Source organism: Carcharhinus amblyrhynchos, chromosome 3 (genome assembly GCF_965287045.1).
Source record: "Carcharhinus amblyrhynchos chromosome 3, sCarAmb.v2.hapA, whole genome shotgun sequence".
Taxonomy (NCBI): domain Eukaryota; kingdom Metazoa; phylum Chordata; class Chondrichthyes; order Carcharhiniformes; family Carcharhinidae; genus Carcharhinus; species Carcharhinus amblyrhynchos.
In genome coordinates this window covers 46851110-46873225 of record NC_137326.1, presented here as the reverse complement: position 1 = coordinate 46873225, position 22116 = coordinate 46851110, and the positions used below count along the sequence as shown (strand labels likewise).

Genomic DNA, 22116 nt, shown 5'->3' with positions numbered 1-22116 from the left:
CCAAAAATGCTTTCAGAAACATTCCCTCGTGGGTCACGTTACTTGATGATTTATTTTGCAGACCTCCCTCAATTTGAGAACTTAATTGATGGGATGCGTATTTTTTCTCAAGTAGAGGACACAATCTCATTCTTCAGCTGATAATATTAAGACCATGGCCGGAACTCTATCACCTCGCCCACAACGGAATTGGCTTGGGCGAGGGTCTGACAACAGAAATCTTCATTGATCTTGGGTGGGAATTTCCAATCTTGCCCAATCGCGGCCATAAAATTCCATCCAATATTTCAGTCCTCAGCTAATTCCCAAGGTTTCACTCCCTCTCTGCTCCTTTAAATTAATACTCTCTTCATGTAGGAATGAAAATATTTTTGGTAAATGTTTTTCTTGAAGGTTCTACAGAAGTACTTGCTCTTATGTTTAGTTTAGTTTCTTTATTAATGTCACAAGTAGACTTACATTAACGCTGCAATGAAGTTACTGTGAAAATCCCCGAGTCGTTACCCTCCGGTGCCTTTTCAAGCACACTGAGAGAAAATTTAGTATGACCAATGCACCTAACTAGCACGTCTTTTGGACTTGGGAGGAAACCAGAGCACCCGGAGGAAACCCTTGTAGACACAGGGAGAACGTGACCCAGTGCAGACAGTGACCCGAGCTGAGAATCGAACATTGGTTCTTGACACTTTAAGGCAGCGGTGCTAACCACTGTGCCACTGTGATGTATGTTTTGTTATATTTTGATTCCATTGTCTCAATTTTCAGATTGTTCATCCAAGGTAGTAAAACCATAGGAAAATTGGTGTAGGCCAGATGGGCCCTTGACCCTGCACCACCATTCAAGACCTAATCTTGGCCTCCACTTTCTTACCTGTCACCCTTAATGATTGACTGAAGAACCTGTCTATTTCAGCTTTAAATATATTGATTGATCCAGCCTCTGCGGATCTCTGTGGTAGAGATTCCGAAAATTCATGATGCACTGAGAGAAGACATTCCTCCCCATATCTGTGTTAAATAGTGCCCTATTGTGAAACCATGCTCCTTAGTTCTAGATTCCCCGACAAGAGGAAACATTCTCTCAGAATCTATCCTGCCAAGCCATCTCAATTTCTTCTATGTTCCTATACAATCACTCCTCATATTTCTAAACTCCAACTTTTCTGAAGGCGATAGTTTCATCTCAAAAATCGACATAGTGAACCTTGTCAGAATTGATTTCAATGCTTTCCTGACCCAATGCCCAGTTGTAACATGATTTCCCACTTTTATACTTCTTGCTGCACCTGTATGCTGACTATTTGTGTTTCATGTATGAGGACATCCAAATCCCTCTGCAGCACAGCATTCTGCCATCTCTCTCCATTTAAAAATATTTTGCTTCTCCATTCTTCCAACCAAAATGAGTAACTTTCCATCTTCTCACATTATATTCCATCTCCAAACTTTTGCCTGTTCACTTTAACCTAATCTATATTCTTGTTTTTTCCTTCATCGTAACTTTTCCCCCCAAGTATCTTTGTACAGTTGGCAAATTTGACTACAGTACACTCAGTTCCTTCACCCAAATAATACATAATGTAAATAGTTGAAGTCTTAGCATTGTTGCCTGTGCACCCCACTAGTTGCAGCTCGCAAATCTAAAAAATGTTCCATTTATATTGATTCGCTTTTCTGTCCATACTAATATATTCCTGACGCCATGGCCTCCTATCCTTTGCTGTTAATTTTTATGTGGCACATTTTGGAAATCCAAATGTACCACATCTGCTGGTTCCCTTTTCATCCTGTTCATTATATCCTCAAAGGACTGTTACTAAGCCTGTCAAATGTGATTTCCCTTTTTTTAAAACCATTTTGACTTTGTTTGATTTTATTATGATTTCCAAAATGTCCTCCTCTAACTTCCTGAATGATGGATTCCAGCATTTTCTCAATGGCAGGTGTTTAGCTAACTGGCTGATAATTTCCTGTTTTCTGTCCCTCTCCTTTCTTGATTAGGGATATTACATTTGTGGTTTTCCCATCTGCTGGGACGTTTCCAGAACCTAGGGAATTTTTGAAAATTACAATCAAAGCATCCACCATCTGCAGCCATTTATGATGCAAGCGATCAGGTCAAGACTTGTCTGCCTTTAATCACAACAATTTGCCAAATGTATTTTCTCCAGTGTTAAAGATTATTTTGAGTACTTCTGCCCCTTTTGCCCCTTAATTTTCAATTATCTTTAGGAAGGCTTTTAGCATCTTAAACCATGAAGGCAAACAAAGAAATCTTGTTCAGTCTTTGTCATTCCCTTATCACTGGATCAACAGAAGTTTTTGCCACTGAACACTGGATAGACTGATGGCGTTGCCTTTGGCATCCCATCACAAATTCTATTCATCAACCGCCAATTTGTCCCTTCCTGGAACTCCCTTGAGACTGAACTGAATGGTCGTCAAACTTAGTGGCATAGAAACAGAGAAAATAGGAGCAGAAGAGGCCATTCAGCTCTACGAACCTGTTCCGCTGCTATTCTTTATGATCATGGCTGATCATCCAACTCAATATTATCTGACTCCTTATATTCGCCCCCCCAAGTGCTATATCTAATAATTGGTCCTGAGATGAGCTATTAGCAACAAATCTGCTCCATCATCAAGATTGCCTACTTGCAAAACCATAACATCATTCAACTTCACCCCTGCTTCAGCTCTTCTGTTACTGAAGACCCCGATCTAAACACTTGTTACCTCTAGACATAATGCACACTGGCCGGTCTCCCACCTTGCATCTTCCAAAAACTTAAACTCATTCCAAAACTCTGTCACCAGTGTCATAATTCACACCAACTTCTGTTTAATAATCACCCTAGCGCTGGCTAAGTTACACTGCCTCTGGATTAAGCAGTGCCTCAATTTTAAAATCATCATCATCCTCATTTTTAAATATCTCCATGGCTTTGCCCCTCTTTATCACTTCAACCCTTGGAGCTATTGTCGCTTCTCCAGATTTGGCAATTTCAGTTGCTTCAACTTTGACAACCGGTAAACCTCTAAGTTCTCGAATTTCCTCCATATACCTTGCTGCCTCTCTACCATTCCTTCCACATTTAAGCTGACCCTTCAGACCAATCTCATGGACCAGGCTTTTGGCCTTCCTTAAAGTCCTGCTATGTGGCTCAGTGTTGGGTTGTTTGAAAAGCAAGGAGTTTGATGGGAGTTATTGGTATTTTTTCTACCTAAATGCATAAAATTAAATCACGTTTCTACCCAGGAAACTAGTTATGTATAAGAATTCCTTCAATAGATGCAGAGGCTTATGAGGAATACGAGGGATTATCTATATGAGAGCAATTGGGATCTGAAATGAAGAAGCTCTGTGATTGTGGAAACAGAATAAAAATAGGAATTCTTTTAGAATTATGGCAGAATTTTTATACTTTCTCCTACCCTTGGTTTGGAAAGCTCATATACTGAAAATATAGTTGTATTGGCATGCTAAATTCTCCCTCAGTGTACCCAAATAGGCGCCAGAGCGCGTGACTAGGGGATTCTCATAGCAGCTTCATTGCAGTTTTAATGTAAGTCTACTTATGACTAATAAATAAACCTTACAGTAAAGTTCCTTAACATATATTTGGAGTGTTAATACCAGCCAAAGAAAAATATTGCTTTTCTGTCTGGCAAAAATATTGCTTTTCTGTCTGGCAAAAAAAATCAAAGCCACACTTAGCTTAATCTAAATCATGAACAGTCTGAATTCTGGGCACAATTAATCAGTGATTTAGATACATATGTCATCTACCTTTCCCCACCATCTTAATGCGAGATATTTATCACTGCGGACTTCTTCATTACCCACAGTCGCTTCATTGACTCGCTTCTCCATAAAATTGCTGTCAGAGAATCCTGCTGATTTAATTTAAGCCACATTCAACTATACAGGATACAAAAAGAATCATTCAATCTGTAATTCACAAGGATGATATTGACTGAAAATGGGCACACTTCTTGTGCAGTTCAGATTCATGACACAACCATTTGCACCAGTTCTATTGCAGGGAATGGATGCAAAGCCAAGGAAGTTTGTGCTGAATTGAGACACAGGTGGTATAATGGAAAGTGCTGCTAGTTGCTATTATATTCACTTATCAAAGGGTGAATGTGATGACACCTGGTCTCTGCTCAGCTTTTTTCCTCAACAACTTTCAAAAATTGACCATGACAGCCTCATGGGGATGACAATCAACAAGATTAATGTGAAAATTCTTGTGAAATTGAAAGCCTTCAGCAGTCAAGTGCTGTTATGATTCTGTTCTATTATAACCCAAGAAGCATTTAGATGCTTCAGAGGTATTATTTACCCTGTGAGGCTGTCAATAGAAGGTAATAAAGATGGGTTCTTAGTGTAGCTTTACTTGGTATTTGCTCTGTAGTTGAAGATATAATGATTTTAATGTCCTCTGAAATGTCCTGAGTTTCACATATGGAGTTTATAGATTCAAAGATTCAATACTTAAGAGAACTCAGCAGTTAAGATTCAATATTTAACTATCTTTTTGCACAGTGGCTTGGCAGGTCTGAAGAAAAATTACTGCATGGCTAGGTTATTTGAAGGCTTTAACAAACAATCTTATTTTAAGGCATACTTTCAGATTTTGGGATTTATAATGCAATCCTTTTCCAGGGTTTCCAGCATTGTAACAGTCAAATGCATCAACCTTAAATTGATTTCTCTATTTAGAATCAGACAAAGATGCAGTACAGAGGGAGGCCATTTGGCTCACTGTCATAAGGCTGGCTATTTTGTGAAGCTATTAAATGAGTTCTACTCTACGCAGCTTCCCTGTAATACTTCCTCTTCAAGTATTTATCCCCCTTCTGAAAGTTTCAATTGAATCTGGTTTAAAGGCAGGAGAATGGGGATGAGAAAAAAATCAGCATGATTGAACGGCAGAACAGACTCAATGGGCCAGATGGCCTAATTCTGCTCCCATGTCTTATGGTCGAATGGTCTACTACTCTTTCAAGCAGGACAATCACAACAAGTCACTACATTTAAAAAAATCTTCATTTTGCCTTGAATTCTTTTGCCAATTGTTAAGTTTAGTGATTTTCAGAAGTTCAAAATAAATTTAAGTCGCAAATACTGGAGCTGACATTGTATATTTTTCCAGATCACACATTGTGCTGCACTGTTGCTTTGGTATACTAACTGTAGGCTAGTGGTGAGTGATGCGGTACTCTGATTCCGTATATATACCTGTGCATGACAGTACACTTCCAAAATCATTTTGGAAAAGTATATCATCTGTATTTTTTGATTATTAATCTTTGCAATTGAAGACAGTTTTCCATTACTTTATCAAGACTGTATATAAGTTTGAACAACTCTGTCACATTTCATAGAAATCATAGAAACCCTACAGTGCAGAAGGAGGCCTTTTGGCCCATCAAGCCGACACCATCAATAATCCCACCCAGGCCCTATCCCCTTAACCCCATGCATTTACCAAAGCTAGTCCCCCAACACTAAGGGGCACCTAACCTGCGTATCTCTGGACTGTGGATGGAAACCAGAGCACCTGGAGGAAACCCATGTAAATAAGGGGAGAATGTGCAAACTCCACATAGACAGTGACCAGGGAATTGAACCCAGGTCCCTGGAGTCGTGAGGCAGCAGTGCTAACCACAGTGCCATCATGCCGCCCCTAAGTGTTGCCTGCCTCTTAAACCTTTCTGTTCTAAGAATAACTGCTACATAAGTCCCTCATCCCTGGTATCACTCTAGTAAATGTCTCATTAATCTTTTTATTCCCCTTTTCTAGATCTCTTTTGTACTTGCTATATTCAGCTTGATTGACTACTTTGTCATGAGCCCCCATCTCCTGTTTTATTTTAATCACTATATGTCTGGTCATCCAAGGAGCTCTAGCTTTGGATGCTTTTTCTTTCCCCCTTATGGCAGTATGCTTACTCTGTACCCAAGCAGTTCCTCATTGAAGTGCTCCCATTGTTCATTGCTGTTTTCCAATCAATTTTTAATTCAATTATACCTGGGCCAGGTTCTTTGTCAGTTCATTAAAATTAACCCTCTTCCATTTAACTATTTTTACCTTTGATTGTTCCTTATCTTTTTCCATAACCATTCTACACATGATATTATGATCACTCTTTTCCAAATGCTCCCCAACTATAAAATGCTCTTCCTTATTGCCCAGAACAAGATCTGTATCCTTCCTCTTTTAGCTAGAAAAACATTGATCAAGAACGTTCACCTTTTTTATTGCAACAGTCTATTTGACAATAATTCAAGTTTCCCATTACTGCTACTGTGTATTTCTTTCATGTTTCAGTAATTCAGCTTCAAATTTGCTCCTCTATCTTCATCCTACTATTTTGTGGCCTACGGTATACATCCAATTGTGTAATAGCTCCATCACCATTTTTTTCATTCCAACCAGACCCTATTCTTGACCCCTCAACAACCTAATTTATCTCCAGTGCTTTATGTATTTCTTTAACCAGTCCTGATCACTGATTCTGCCGGTGATTGGAGGTTATAGGCCAACGTTCATTGTTACTTAACAGCTGAAGCCTGAATGTTATCCAAGTCTTGCTGTGTGTTGGTATTGACTCCTTCAGTGTCTGAAGAGCTATAAACAGTACTGAATACAGTGCAATCAGTGAATATCTTTACTTCTGACCTTCAGATGTAGGGATAGTCATTGATGAGTCAGATGGAAATGGTTGAGCCGAGGAGCCGAAGAACACCTACAGCAATATCCAGAATGATATCCTGAAATGATTGGCTTCAGATGACTATAACATCTTTCCTGCGCGTGGCATGTCTTCAATCAGTACTGAATCTTCTGTCTGATTTCCATTGACTTCAATTTTGCTCCGGTTCTTTGATGCCACACTTGCTCAAAGTCTTCCTGTATGTCAGGGGAAGTTGTTCTCATCTCTCCTCTCAAATTCACCTATTTTACCCTGCTTGGACAGTGGGTGTGATCAGGTATGGAGAAAAGTGGCCCTGGCGGAATTCAAACTGTGTATCGGGGAACAGATTAAAACTCTGTAAGTACAGCTTGATAGCCCTGTCAATGATACTTTCCATCACTTTGCTGATTATTGAGAGATTAGACCAATGAGGCACCAATTGGATAGATTGGACTTGTCCTGCTTTTTGTGCACAGGACAGTCATGCTTCACATTTTCAACCTGATGCAAGGGTTTCAACTGATATAGAATAGCTTGGCTAAAGACATGGTTTGTTCTGGGGCATAGATCTTAATACTCTTGAGTGTCAGGGTCCAAAGCCTTTGCTGTATCCAGTACCTTCAGCCATTTCTTGCTATCACGTGGAATGAATAATTTGGCTGAAGACTAGCATCAGGCTGAGGCCAATATGGATCATCCAGCCGACATTTCTGGCTAAAGATGATTGCAAATGTTTCAGTCTTGTTTTTTGCATTGATCTGCTAGGCTCCCTCAACATGAAGGAAATGAAGTTGTGGAGCCCCCTCTTCTGATTAGTTGTTAAATTGTCCAGCATTCACAACTGGATGTGGGAGGACTGCTGGGCTTTGATGTGATCTGTTGACGGTGGGATCACTTAGCTTTGCATGATGGCCCAGCTGTTTGCAGGCATGCAATCCTGTGTTGCACCATGTTGGTATCTCAGTTTTAGGTATTGTTGGTGCTGTTCATTGCATTCTCGTTTGCACAATTCCTGAACCAAGGTTGATATGGTGTGTGATGGTGGTGGTGTGTTAGGTATGCTGGACAATGAGATTTCACCTTGAAGTTGAGTATAATTCTACTTCCCCTGATGGCTCACAGTGCCTCATAGTTGACAATAAAATTGGTTACACCTGAGATCCTTTTGAAAATAAACTGGTGCGCTGATTAATGTATTTGATACAGTAATATTCCCAGTAATTTAGATGAAAAATTTTGTTGTTATTGTTTGCTTTGTGTTTTCCAACCATTAAAATTGTCTCACAGCTGGACACACACTGTTATGAAGGCTAATTTGTTATCCATTCGGAGGAATTACTTGCACCCCTCCCCTTTCTTTAGTTATTTTATAATACCCTTTACCTATGAAAAAATTGGAAACTTTATTTAATAAAATGAACTACCAAACTTGTTACTTTGTTACTGGTTAAGCCGACAGAACAATGGAATGACTCCTGGGAAGATTGAGGTGGGGCCATTTTGTACTTGTAGTTTGGATTAGCATTTTTCCCAAATAAATCTCCAATTAAAAAAAACACTTTTCATCATTCTACAAGGTATGATAAATAGCATGTGACAGAATATCATGACTTAATGGAAACTCAATGAATTGATTAATTTGATGGTGATATTTGATTAATCAAATATTGGGGTTGTTTTACTTGGAGCTGAAAAGATTGAGGGTTGTCTGATTGAGGTGTATAATGTAACATGGGGCATAGATAGGGTGGATAGAAAAGAACATTTTCCCTTAGTAGAGGGATCAATAAGTGGGCATAGATTTACATTAAGGGGCAGGAGGTTTATAGGAGATGTGGGAAAGGCCTTTTTACCCAGAGCGTGGTGGGAATCTGGAACTGACTGCCAGAAAGGGAGGTAGAGGCCAGAACCTCACTAGAACCTGCCTCCAGCATTTTCTAATTCAGGGAAAATAACCCCAATATTGAATACGTGTTATTTATCACATCTTGTACAATTTAAATGAACACTTGAAAGTGCTAGAAAATGGGATTATAATAGCTAGATGCTTGATGGATAGGTGGATATAATGGGCCAATGGACCTCTATCTGCTGTAAAGCTTGATGTCTCAGTGACTCTAAGCCTCAGGTATTATTGCCTTTGTTTTTTGGGCAGTGTTATGATTCTAGTTGGTATTAATACTGGATGGGAAGGTCCCAGAATGGAACCCTGGCTCAGAATATTGTAATGTTTTACTTTTTTTTTAGAAATTGTGGAGGATCAGCATCGAAGGAATGCCAATTAGCTTTTAACAATGAATAAATTATTAAACATAAAATGTTTAACCATAATGCAATATTCCTTCACTCCCACTAATCTTCATAGAAGTACACTGATATCAAGAATTACATCCACCCTGAAGCCCAGTGGCAGATGTCATTCAATCAATCTCCTTTGGATTTCTCTTGAACTCCCCTTAGACAATTGCCGCGCAAGTGTTTGCAAATTCCACCTTCAAAAAGACATGCATTCAAATCTTCTTTCAACCAAAGTGTTTCCTCGGCTTTTTTCATCAAGAACCTGCCTCCAGGTTTTCCAACTTCCTTTCAAACAAGGCTTCCTCTCCACTCCTAACAAGATCTATCTCCAGATTTTCCAGTTCTCCTTTCAGTACTTCCTTTGCCTTGAATTGCCACAGCATCCAAACTTCAGCACAAAACTTTAAGTACTCAGTCCCCAACAGGTTACTATTGTTTCCAAAGGCTGAAATAAGGACAACAAACTTAAGGTTGCTTCTGACCTCTGGCTTTTCCCTCACCAACTTCACCCAGGTCTGTACTTCTAGCTCTGGCTTTAGCTTGATGACCAGTGCCCTGTTCCAATGGCAGTTTCCTCTGTTCTTTAACTTCAGTGAACAGTAGCTTGCTTAAACCGCAGTTCCTCTACGTTGCTTTGACTTCAAAATTCTTGAAGCATCTTTTCCATTCCCTTGTTTCAAGAACTCATTGTCCTTTAGCTTCTCTTCTAGTTTTCTTGCTTATTACTTCATTGTATGGCTTTCCTGCTTCTGGTAGGGCTTGTTCCCCTCTCACTGCAATGCTCCTTCTACTCTGACTTCCAGTAAAACTAATCTCAGAAAGATCTTTTCCTTAAAAGTAGCTTAAAAGTAGCTTCTGGTTGTCATGCAACATCTCATCCTTTCCCCATCTCTTATATATTTGCATGTCATAAATACTCTCAGTACAATGGAAACAGTTTGAAAAAATGCCCATACACATAAACACCTTTGTTTAACACAAATCTGATCACAGTTGTATTCTTTCCTACACAAAAATACTCAATTAAACCCACTTAAATCTACACCTTACTTCTAATATTTAACAGCACAAGTATAGATTACCGCTGTTTCCTGACAGCTGATGGAGTAGGAAATGGAGGAATAATTGAATGTGGCAGATCTACTTGGTCATCAGTCTGTTTAGAGACAAGAAATAAATGTTTGCATCTTGATAATGCACTTCAGTTCCATCTGCAGAGAAACCTTTGACTGTTGAGACTGTTCATGTAAGCCAATATTCTGTATTAAATAGTTGGAGAAAATACAATAAAGCTTCTTGTGGAATTATATACACAGGTAATAGAACAAATTGAGTTGACTTGTAATTGCTTTAAAACTGGAATTAGGGGTGAACATACATGCTAAGGCAAAAACAAATATTATATCAAATAATTGAGACAACCTTGTCATTAATATAAAATCAAACAGCTAAAATATCGACTTCTACCAAATAGCCAGCAATGTATTTTAAGGATTTCAAGAATTGATCAATATTTAATTGGAAAAATACTCATTATAAATATCTCAATATTATCACGCATAATTTTGGCACAATTAGACAACTGTCACTTGAGCTAACTTTCAACCTCACAGGGCACTGACAAGATATTGTTTGTGAAAATAATATTTTTTTTCTTTTTTTACACAAGAATGGGCAATGAAGCAAAATGCAAGTGTACATCCTATTGAAACAAATTTCATAATAAGATAAAATGTAATCACTTGATTAAATGCAGATAAGGAATCAGCAAAATAAACGTTCAATCAGTTGATGGTCACTGCAGGTCAGGCTATTAACACTGAAATCTTGTAACTACAGGTGCATTTGTGCTCAAGCCACCCACCACCCCTTCCCCCAGTATGGACACATTGGGCAGAAACTCTCCTTTTGAAATATATTAATAACCTAGACTTGGATGTATTTGACACAATACTTGGAAGTAATGTGAAATGTGAGAAGAATGATGATAAACTACAAGTTAACATTGATGAGTTGGTGGACAGACAAGTGGCAAATGAAATTTAATGCTGAAAAGTGTGAAATAATTCATTTTGGTAGGGACCAACTAGATATTGACACACTAGGAAGCTTTTATCAAAACAAACTTTATTTTAATAATACAGTTTAATTATAACACATGCTTTAGGTTAACTTTTACCAATTGAAGTACTTAAACATGACAAAATACAATTCTTAACTGCTCATCTATTGTCATTGGTTCCAATTCAAACAATATTCCTTTTATTGACTTAAGCACTTGTTCAAACTCAGTTAGCAAACAACATGGGCTTGCACAGTTTTCCTTGTTAACAGTCTTAGAGCCCTTGAATACTTCTGGAGAGAGGGATGGAGAGACTCTTGTCTTCTGACACGCAAACAGCAGTCTCCAGAGAGAGACAGAAACGCCCCTTGCTTCTTTCAGGATCGTGCAGAAACTGCATGCTTTTCCTGTAAGCTTAGCTCTATTCCATTAGCACATGATTCTGTTTCTTGTCAATCAGCCTAATCAAAACCCTATTCTGAAACCCCAAAGGGAAGAAACAAAGCTAAACAAAAATGCATTAACTCAGATTAGAACAAACATCCTATAAACTAATATCAATTATTAGTCTGCATTCTTAGTATGTGTGCTAGCTGGTGCAGACAAATTGGGACCATGTAAACAGAACTGGATTCTTAACATACCCCTTAAAAGAAACATGATAAAATACATTTCTTAACGGCACAGTATCATCACAAAATGGTTAATAAAGCGCATAGGATCCTGGGCTTTATAAAGAGGGGCATAAAATAGAGCAAGAAGTTATGATTAACCTTAATGCATTGCACTGCTTTGGCATCCATTGGAGTGTTGTTGAAGTTGAGTGTTGGAGAATTGAGTCCAATTCTGGGCATCACACTTCAAGGAGGATATAAAGACTTTAGACAGAGTTGAAAAAGAGAATGCTTCCAGGAATGAAGGTGTCCAGTTATGTAGAAAGAATGAAGAAGCTGGGGTTGAAGAATGGCTGATTGAGAGCAGATTTGAAAGAGATGTTCAAAATGAAGAGTAGACAGGAAGGTTGGAATTCTCCGAAACTACCTGCAGCAGGTTTTGTGGGAGTGTAGAATCTAATGGCCAGCAGAAAATTGAGAACCCACAGGTGTAAAAACATTTTGCAATTCTCCCAGTGACTAGTTATTTGGCAGGTTGCTTATCCTGCATTGCCTGGTGTGAACACTACATGCATTCATTTGAAATTCATGATTACTCATTGAAACAGCTGCTTGCCGGAATCTCCAAAAGTCTTCCAATCTAGCAGTGGGAAACTACATCAACCTCAAACCACTTTGAAAATAAGTGGTGTGCATACGTCAGACCTCAGTTCACTTGTGTCTACCTATTATAGCACTGCACAACATTTGTTGCATTGAGTGCCACATTGCTGGGTCTGAAAAATTGGTGCTCTTCTGCTCTATGTGGACGTTATCTGTAAGGACAGCTCTGTGGCATCGGATTCATGCAGCCCACACTTTCAGACACCAACCAGTACTGTGCCTATGGTTGAAAAATACAGGGGTATTCTGCTCCCAGTACCTGACACTGTAGTCCACAAGGAAAGAACAGTGCTGCAGGTCTCATGCAGCCTCCACTTTGACTAATTCAAAATTCAATTGCGGGTGGAGTTGAGGCTCAATTCATGCTGATGAAGACAAACAGGGCAATAGGGAAGACTGGCTGTACAAGGAGAGTAGAAGGAAGGGCACATGCATGAGGGCAAAGGAGAATGAAGATTGTATAAGGGCAACCTAATATTTTCAGGTTTATTTATATGATTTAAAGGAAATGGTCTTTGCCTGATTATTCCTGAAGGATGCTGTTAAAGGAGGAAATTATCAGGCAAAGGACCTTCTAAGGAACAGGATGCCCTCAGATTCTGGAATAAGTCAGGCAGCCAATGATTTAAAATCACTTTCATGAAAGCTTTCATTCAAATTTCTGTCCTTGTAAGAAATGTTTTGGTTTCCTAACAAAGTGTTTCAATATTTCGGAGGGAAGCTGTAAAAGTGGAGCTGTTTGCTGTCAGAAGTTTTCAAGTTTAGAAAAAAGAGATCTACTGCCAGAAGAATATTTTCCTTATATTGATGAAGGGAAATAGAACATGTTCAGAGAAGTATAGAGTAGTCAGCTTAAGAGTATGAGTAGAAAAAACATAATGAAATCCTTACAGAAGGAGAAAATGAAATAGATCTATTAACTAAAAACATAACAATGAAGACTCAGCATAGATTTCATAAGGAGAATTATTTCAAAGAACAAGGTTAACATGGTGGACATAATTTATCTAGGTTCCAAAGGGCCTTTGATATGGCACTCCATAATAGGCTAATAAATAAGGTCAGAGTATGTGGAATCGGGGACAAGTAGCAGAATGGATGGCTGCAAGATAGAAACCAGACATTAAAAGCAAATGGGTAACTGTGCAAAGCAGCAGAATGTGGGAAGTAAGGTCCCATAAAGATTTGTGCTGGGGTCACTGTTGTTTACAATTTATATTAATGTTTAATCTTCGCAATCCAGAAGGTGGTGAGAACATTGAACCTGCTACCATGGCGAGAAGTGAGGAAAATATTATAAAAAAGCAAATGAGGAAGAAAAGGGATTGGAGAGTTATGCTTAGTAGAATGAGGTGTGGAAGTATGAAAAATAACATAAGTGAATTTGTAGAATTTCCAACAGTGCAGAAGAAGGTCATTTTATCCATTGGATCTGCATTGATTCAAGTCCAGGCTGACCCTTCAACCCCACGTAGTTACCCCACTAATCCCCCTAACCTATATAGCATGGGACACCAAAGGGGTATGGCATGGCCAATCAATTTAACCTGCACATCTTTGGACGTGGGAGGAAAAGTGGAGTACCCAGAGGAAAAACACGCAAGACGTGGGAAGCATATGCAAATTCTGTACAGACAGTAAACCAAGGCCGGAATTGAAATAAATTAATAAAAATAGTGGACACTAACACTGTGAAGCAGCAGTGCTACCATTGTGCCACCATGCCAATTAATCTTATTTGGGCTGAATGGCATGCTCTTTAGCATGCCATTCTCTTAAACAATTCTGTATATTCTTTGTAATTCGATGCATAGTCAAGTGCAGGAGCAGAAATGGGAATGTCATTTGGAGAACTGATTTTGAATGATAAAGGCATATTGATAAAATATTAATGGCGATGTTCTAATCCTGAAATTGAGATGTCATAAAAGATTGTATCTCACTGTTGAAATAAAATTGTGCCACTTTTTGTGTTGATTTAATTGATCATGCTATGATACTTACTGTATCGAAATTATAAACTTAATCAACAAGTCATTTGTGCCAAGTCCAATTCTATGTCTCAGCTCAACCAAAGTTTGAATTATTGGATGAATGTTGTATGATGTTAATGCTCATATTGAATTGTGGCAAATCGTTTTGATTTGAATCTGTTCTAATGAGCTGCTTGAGTCAATTCAAACTTTGTATATAAACTTCTAGATATGTATATCCTGATCCTGTTGCATTGTTGGGTTAAAATTGGTCGAATTAATACATGAATGAATTTTGTGAAAATATTTGTCCAAAAGTACCTCAGCCATTGATTAAGACATTTGCCATTCTTTGCTTCACAGAGCCTTTAGAAAGCAGAGCTATACTTATGGTACAAAAGACTAAGTGAAGAAAAGCATTGAATACTTCAAAGAGCCTTTGGGAAGTCCAATTGGTAAGTAATTCACTGAGCACTTATAACTGTTTGATTGATCCATACTAATTCATGTTATGTTTTTTAACCTCAATGGAAGAATGCACTTGCCTGCAGGATTTCAATTGCTGATGATCTGAAGGCACAATATGTTGGTTGCAGATTGCAGTATAATGGCATCACAACAAAATCACATTGGGATGGAGTGCTTTAGTAAAGCTAAATGCAATAAACATCATTACAATACCTTTTGTCAAATAAACATAAGTTGGAGATACTTTGCCCCTTGAGATGTAAATACCCTTGTTTTCTTTTAACAACTGATATAAAGCATGTCATTTCCTTTTGTATTTGTTATCAAATTTGAAACAAATTAATTTTCATGTCTCTCTTTCTCACCTCCTTTAAAGATATTATACATGTAGAATTTCAGATTTCACGAAGTATTCAAAGTCACAATATACTTGATCCCACTTAGTTTCAGATCTTGTTAAATGACAAAACCACTTCAGAAGGAAAAATGCCATTTGATAATTCAGAAGGGCACCATGCATTAAGTAACCACTTTATTAGATGTACAAGTTAACCTGTGACAATTCTGCCTTGAAGCTGAAGGCATAATTTAGTTTTTGTCTGGTGAGTGTGGGAAGCAGTTGAGAAAGGTTTAGTTAACCCTTAATATAAAAAAACTTGTATTCTTAGGCAATGGTGTGTGATTAACCCACACCCATTGATTGTAACAAAGGCAGCTCATCAACTTTTGTGCTGTCTGCTCATTTGTATAATTTTAGAATCCAACCAATACTCACCAAATAGACTGAACTCAGCAGGGGTGAGTAGGGTAATAAGGGATGTACATTGTAATTGGAAGTACTGCTGGGGGGTTCATGGTTTAAGAGAATTTGATCTGGAAAACAATGAGCATTTACACCAACTGGGAAGCGTGGGCTCCAAACCTTTTGGATGCTGCTCTGGAGGCCACGGTGGAGGAGGTGACAAAAAGTAGAAATGTCTTGAGTTGTTAAGGGAGGGAGGGGAGGAAAGAAGCCATTTAGATACATGGTCAAATGACAGTGGGCAGTCATCAATGTCAGGAGTCAAATCTTCAGAACTAGGATAGAGTGAATAATTCCCTATCTGCAGCATTGATTCACCTGTCTGGTTGAAATGGATGCCCATGAAATATGCTTCTTTCCAAACCACTATTTGAACCAGACTTGACCTGCTTGGCAGTCTGCCAATCTGCAGATGGTAATCCAGTAATTGTTTACATTAGACTGGACATTTTTGTTTAGAACCCAGTTTCTCAAACTTTGTTGGCTCTAACTTGGAGTTCAGCAGGTGAACCTTCCCCACCCCCATACTCCAGGTCATTCTCCAGCTTCAGGAGATGTCTTAAACTCTTGCACAAGTCAGGCAATACAACTTTTGGAAATTCTGGTCCTGGTTGCAGTATACTATATTACCTTTTACCGCTGTTATGTTCTTTTTTATTCACCCCCAAATGAATGGTCTTCTACACCATGATGCTGTGGTTGACCCTGCAGTCCTTCTTCTGATTCACATGGACAACAAGCTCTTCGTTCTATCGAACAGTGGCAAGGTCTGAGGCTCCACCACTATTAAATCTTGGACTGTCATTCATGTCTGACTCTCAGTCACCTGCCTCTGATTGTCAACTTACTCTGAAGACTAATTAATCTAAGCAGTGTGATTGTCTCCCAAAAACAAAGTGTCCAGGTAACTATTCCCCACAATGTCTGCAGCTTGAATTACAGTGCAATAACTCTGAATCCAAGTTCCTTGTGCTGCAGGCGTTTAGCATAGTTGTGATTGTGCAGGTTCACAATGCTGTCCCAGGAACTCCCACAGGCTGCATCTATGGCACACCTCCCACTCTGCCATGTCTATTTAAATCTTCTAGTTTATTAATTAATAAGGTTGAAGTTAAGTAGTAAGTTATAGGTTTCTAGCTCAGAGCTTGGCACATCTCGCTAGCTTAAAGAGCAAAAATAAAACCGTTACTTACCAATCAAAATCTGGCGAGTCCCCTTAATTTTTGTTCATTGATGGTCCATTTTTGAGCTGTCTCAATCCCCTGGTCTCTGTCCTGTTTGTGGATGTTCAACTCCTCCCATAAGACCCCTGCCTCTAGCCCTGCCACGGTACTGTTTCTATATCCAAAGCCCTCTTCCAAACCATTCATATGTCCTCAGTCTTCTCAAACAATGAACTGGAGTCTGTGGGGACGCATAAGGGTGATTAGTTGACTTTTGTGTGCAATATGATGATTTAATTTATAAATTTTGGATTGACATGCCAATACTGTGATGGTTTTTATATTTGCATTGTGGCTAAGAAGACATTTTGATCAGTGACAGAAGGAAAAGCAGAGTGGAATTGTTGGTTAATGGGAAATTGAGTTGTGGTTACTGATATTGCACTTGGATGAGTTTTTTTTATTGGCAGCCACCTGGATCATAAGGTTTTCTTCCTCCATTCCTCTTCCTTCACCTCCCTCTCAATCTCCTGATGATAATGGCTGTCTCCTCGTAATGACAAGATCGAGAACCTTGCATGAAATCACTATGAATCATGGCATCGACTGCTGCAGGGCTACTTCAGAGCTGCTCAAGTAGCAGAAAGGGGTCGGGAGGATCGAACTGGTTAATTCTGGCTTTGTTTTCAAAAGCTGTTTGTTTCTTTTTCAAAACTGTGCAGTAACTGGTCTGTATTCAAAATGTTCGTGGTCTGTTTTGCATTTAAGTGGCAGATTGGCGCTCCATATATTTTGTTTTTATATATATATACAAATGTGTGTGTGTGTGTGTGTGTGTGTGTGTGTGTGTGTGTGTGTGTGTGTGTGTGTGTGTGTGTGTGTATATATATATACATACACACACTTTTGTATGCATGGTTCCACACAATAGGCATCAGCCATGTTATCAGTGAATAGTCATTGATGCCAAGTAGCTAGCCTTTGGTTTGTCATAGTGGCGCAACTGCAGCTGGCAGGCATGATTCTGGACATTGATCTCTATGATTCTTTGCCTATTGCAGTGAAACCGTGCTTAATGAAAAAACGATTTTATGAATTTACTGGCTAAAACCACTTATTCAACTTTTGGAAAGACTAGAGTCATAGAGGTTTATAGCATGGAAACAGGCCCTTTGGCCCAACTTGTCCATGCTGCCCTTTTTTTAAACCCCTAAACTAATCCCAATTGCCTGCATTTGGGCCATATCCCTCTATGCCCATCTTACCCATGTAACTGTCCAAATGCTTTTTAAAAGATAAAATTGTACCTGCCTCTACTACTACCTCTGGCAGCTTGTTCCTGACACTCACCACTCTCTGTGAAAAAATTGCACCTCTGGACACTTTTGTATCTCTCCCCTTTTGCCTTAAACTTATGCCCTCTAGTTTTAGACTCCCCTACCTTTGGGAAAAGATATTGACTATCTACCTTGTCTATGCCCCTCATTATTTTATAGACCTCTACAAGGTCACCCCTCAGCGTCCTATGCGCCAAAGATAAAAGTCCCAGTCTATTCAGCCACTCCTTATGACTCGATCCATCAAGTCCTGGTAGCATCCTTGTAAATCTTTTCTGCACTCTTTCTAGTTTAATAATATCCTTTCTACAATAGGGTGACCAGAATTGCACACAGTATTCCAAGTGTGGCCTTACCAATGTCTTGTACAACTTTAACAAGACGTTCCAACTCCTGTATTCAGGTTTCTAAAACCACGTTACAATGACTTGAAATGATCATCAAAGATAGCTGAAAAATTGCTTCACTGTACCTTCCACATTAAGTGAAGCCTAATTTACTGGCCCATGAAAGAAAGTTATCTTAGGAAATGTGAATGGACCACATCTCTTCACAGGAGATCCAGACTCAGCTGTGTGGGGCACCAGCATTGGGCATAAAAATTCAGACAAAGGTGTCTGGCTGAGAGAGAAATTCCTAGCCATTATCTAATCAAGTTATAACTGAAATATACATTCAATGATCATTTTTGGGTCACTGATTAGTTGGAGAGAGAGTGTCATGTGACAAACCAGCCAACCATTTGTGTGTTTAAGCACCTGTTTACTCTGCACAACAGAACAAGCACTTGAATAGCTGAGGATGTAAAAATACTGTGTGGGATCTCTCTATCTCTTTCCAAACAAGTTGCAAGGTTTGAACCCTATCAGCTATTGCTTGACTCTTCGTATGTCTCAAACAAAGATTAAATAAATAAAAACTCAATCCTGCAGCTGCTGTCTTCAGAAGAACAGATAAATTGTCCACCTGTATCTTCAAACTGCCTTGGCACCAACACAGAAGGACCACTAGTCAAGCAACCACCCTTTAAAAAGCATGTACCCCTTTAACCTGACAGGAATTTAAATTGCTAAATCTATCTTCACACTCTGAAACCTGTTTGGGTGTGTGTGAACTTTGAGTGCGTGAGTGTGGAAGTTGGAGTGTTTTTTATTATTTTTCTTATACTGGGTGAAATACAGTAACACCTATTTACTTTCTATTTTTAAAATTAAAGGAAACCTGTCTGTTTGTAGCTTTTATAGTCACAGCATATAAACATTAACTGTGGGTGGCAAAATGCGAGATATTTCAAACATTCCCTGTCCTACCCTGGAAGAAAGCATTAAATGTTCATTGCCCAGACACATTCCACACAATGTGGCCTTCACTCTGCTCTGAGCTTTCAAATGGCAGTTGCAGCAGGTGGCTGATTACGGTTAACTCATCCTCACTGAAGAGAAGGTTCCTCACACATTGTTCCTCAGTAAATTTCATGTGAGAAAACTGTTATGGGCAGATATAGTCTTCTGTTGAAAAAGCCTTCTCCTAATCCCCCCATTTACGACAGAGATGAGGAAAATGTTTGTTTTTCTAAGGATTAAGAGTTTTTGGAACTCTATTCCTCAAAAGGCAGTGGAAGCAGAATCTCTGAATATTTTTAAGACAAAGCTGGATAGATTCTTGATTAACAAAAGGGGAAAAGGTTATTGACTGCAGGCAGGAATGTTGGATTGAAGTTACATTTAGATCAACCATGAGCTTGTTAAATGGCTGAGCAGGTCTGAAGGAACGAGTGGCCTACTTCTGTTCTTAGTTCATATGTTCACATGAATGCATGTCCAGATGTCCATTTTTCAGCACACGCTCTGCACAATTTCTTTCTATCCTCCAGGTTTTACTGCATTCCAAGGAGAGTACCCATTCCTGCACACATATCTCTTAATGACTGACTGTTCAGAAGCCTTGAAGTCAACAAAAAGCCCTTCAACACCTCTCCCTGTAGACTTCTGCAACTTGAAATAATTAGACTGTTACAATAGCCACAGGGATTCATCAGTAGATCTCCCTGTGGGTCTCATAGAATTACGAGCTCTCCTATTAGGCGGTCGAAAGGCTCAGGGCTGACCTGCACTCTGTAGCTGCTGAACGGCATTTCGAATATAGTGTAAATAAAGGGTAATTGGTGATGGAAGATGGGCCTCCGTAAGATTATTACATAGACAAAGTGTCTAACACTTGTGCAATTGTAGCAACAGCTAAAAGAAATGAACAAGCAACAATTCTGTAAGCAGTCAATGATCCCAAAAACAGCACTGGTCATAGGTCCATTCTGCAGCTGAAAATGTGTTCAGTTATTCAGATAGATAGGAAAGTAAGTAGTGAAGAGGACATAGGAGTTTGCAAGGAAATATAGATAGATGTAATGAGTGGGACAAGGTTTGGCAGATGGTATATAATGTGGGAAAATGCAAACTTGTCCACTCTGACAGGAAAAATATAAAGCAGACTATTATTTCAATGGTGAGAGTTTAGAATGTATCCATTAGAGCTTAGAAGAATGAGAAGCAATTTTATTGAAATCAGAGGCAGATTTACAGATAGTGGGGCCTTGTGTTCACCTTAATTTCTGTGCACCCCGTGCCAAACCTCACCCCTCGCCCTCCACCCACTCCCCAAAGTGAGCAAGGCGGAAGCCACAAAAATTCACAGATTAATTACAGCTTTTTCACCTTTCCCTTTGTGAATGATTGCCTTGTTGAAAGCCAAGCTTGTCAGAATGATGGTGAAGGTGATCAATATGGTGATGTGAGTTTTGAGGTGAGCAAACATGGAACTTGCTGATGAGCAGCGAGAGATAAAAAAAATCACCCAATTGCATCACTGCAACACAGACCTGTACAGCTCATGAAAACATTGCCTAGCAACTCTTTACTTTCAAGATTCATGCGTCACAATTAGGATTTCTTCAGAATAAGCCAGTCCAGTGCAGGAGCAAATATTGCAATCAACAAAATGCATACACTGCCATTCTAGGTTTTAAGTTTATTTATTAGTGTCACAAGTAGGCTTACATTAACACTGCAATGACATTGCTGTGAAAATCCCTGAGTTGGCACACTCTGGCACACTGACGGAGAATTTAACATGGCCAATGCACCTAAGCAGCACATCTTTCGGACTGTGGGAAGAAACTGGAGTACCCAGAGGAAACCCATGCAGACACTGGGACAACGTGCAGACTTCACACTCACGGTGACCCAAGCCAGGAATCAAACCCAGGTCCCTGGCACTGTGAGGCAGCAGTGCTAACCACTGTGCCACCATGCCACCTATCAGAGTTTCATTCAGTTTCAGAAATAAAAGTTAATTTCTTCTCACAAAATCCAAAATGTTGTCACCACATGAGTGGAGTCCAGTGAGTCCAAGTCCAATATTAGGTGGTTTTGTGTGACAGGACTCTGATTTTCCGACAGCCAGTCTTGAGAGCGATGGTAGTTAGAACTACTAGCAGATGACCAGCTGCAACCATTGGTCCATTTTGAAAAACAGAATTTAAACAAGGGAATATGTAAGGGGGACAGAGTTTTGAGATTTTCTTGCTTCATCCCTGTTGGCATGGCAATTTAGGTAGTTTTTTAACACTTTAAAAAAATCAAGTACATCATCATCTATCTATCACCATAGATAAAATCTTATAAACATGCACATTCAATTGTCAATATTGCCAAACTTATCAAATATTCCTGACTTATCATACTTCACAAATAATTTTCAACTCTTTACAACACAGAAAAATGTTCACTGGAAGGTAGTGTTAAAAATATTTTCAAATGGTTTTCATATTTGGAAAGATTGCTTGAAAACCAACACTTACAATTCTCTTCAAGTCAGCCGGTGATCTCAAAGCACAGAACTCATCGTTATTGTTAAACTGAACGAATTGTTTTACTTCATCTTCAAAAAGATTTGTGTTTATGTCTGCCAGTAGAATTCATTAACTTCATACTGCAGTGGCTTTTACCATTTTTATCCGTACCTCTGTCAAA

At 39.0% G+C, this 22116-nt stretch overlaps 1 protein-coding gene across 5 annotated transcripts in view; it reads left to right on the top strand.

Annotated features, from left to right (window-relative positions):
• LOC145339265 (contactin-4-like) overlaps positions 1 to 22116 on the top strand; it is a 2278868-nt gene that overhangs the window by 317110 nt on the left and 1939642 nt on the right. For all 5 annotated transcript variants that reach the window (XM_080183699.1, XM_080183724.1, XM_080183676.1 and 2 more), the window contains exon 2: positions 14682 to 14773. The gene's annotated coding sequence lies outside the window, so the exon portion shown is untranslated. The remainder of the gene's footprint in view (positions 1 to 14681; positions 14774 to 22116) is intronic.